Below are 1093 nucleotides of genomic sequence, written 5' to 3' on the forward strand. Positions count from 1 at the left end.
TGAAATCAATGATACTGTTCTGTCGTTTCCACACTCAGTTGGCTCGCCCTTCTTTCAAATGGGAACAAATATAGACCTCCTCCAGTCAGTTGGCCAAGTGGTTGTTCTCCAGATTTCTTGGCACAACTTGGTGAGCACATCCAGGGCAGCATCTGTTAGTTGAAATATGTCATTTGGTATAAGGATCTTCTATAATATGTTGTTTTTGTGGGTCATAGCTTCCAGAGCAGTTCAATTTTAGCTTTGCAGTTTTTAATTTGATTACCTTTCCTATTCAAATCTCTCAGATTGCTTTCATCCATACATAGTATATAATAAAATGTAGTAAAGTTGTCTTTGGTAATCTGCTGGGCATTGTGATTCACAGGAATACCTTGCTTCTTCATGCAATTTTGCCCTTGATAATCAAGAGGGTTTCCTGTTTCATAAGTAGTTGTTGCTGCACTGTCTATCCTCCACTTAATCTGAAAGGTTTTGATCAGTGACAAGTTTTCCGAAAACTGCTTCTGCAGTGGGTGATGGACAAATGTTACCTAGACATACAATCATCATGGACTTCTGCGCCTGTTCTGCCATCTTCACACACTTAGACCTTACTCAAGCCCGTTGTTACAGTCACTGTATAAATCCATCTTGTTAAAGGTCATCTTCTCCTATATGGGCCTCCACCTTTCCAAGCATGATGTCATTGTTCAAGAACTGGAACATCTGCCAAGTATGTGTGTGAGATGAAACTTTACCATCCTTGCTACCAAGGAGCAACCTGCTCACACTTTTGTCCAAGATAGACTTGTTTTTTCTTTTGGCAGTCCCTGGAATAGTCATTATTATCCTACAGCACAATTTAAAGACATTGATTGTTCTTCTGTCATCCTCAGTCATTGTCCAATTTTCGGATGCATAGCATGTAATTGAAAAGACCATGGCTTGTATCAGCCACGCCTTTGTTGTTATTTTGTGTCGTCAAGTCACTTGCGATTCATAGCGACCCTGTGTACAACAGCCCTAAACCCTGCTCTATCCTGTGCCAATCTCACTGCCTCTGACACACCCATCCCGATTACCCCAGTCACTGAATCAGTCCACCTCATAG

At 41.3% G+C, this 1093-nt stretch overlaps 1 protein-coding gene and 1 pseudogene across 1 annotated transcript in view; one reads left to right on the forward strand and one right to left on the reverse strand.

Annotated features, from left to right (window-relative positions):
• LOC102855994 overlaps positions 1–576 on the reverse strand; it is a 1917-nt pseudogene extending 1341 nt beyond the window's left edge.
• CCM2 (cerebral cavernous malformation 2) overlaps positions 1–1093 on the forward strand; it is a 61507-nt gene that overhangs the window by 35514 nt on the left and 24900 nt on the right. The gene's annotated exons all lie outside the window — the stretch shown is intronic.

This window comes from Elephantulus edwardii, unplaced genomic scaffold, assembly GCF_000299155.1.
Source record: "Elephantulus edwardii isolate Elephantulus edwardi_28Jun2011 unplaced genomic scaffold, EleEdw1.0 scaffold00234, whole genome shotgun sequence".
NCBI lineage: Eukaryota > Metazoa > Chordata > Mammalia > Macroscelidea > Macroscelididae > Elephantulus > Elephantulus edwardii.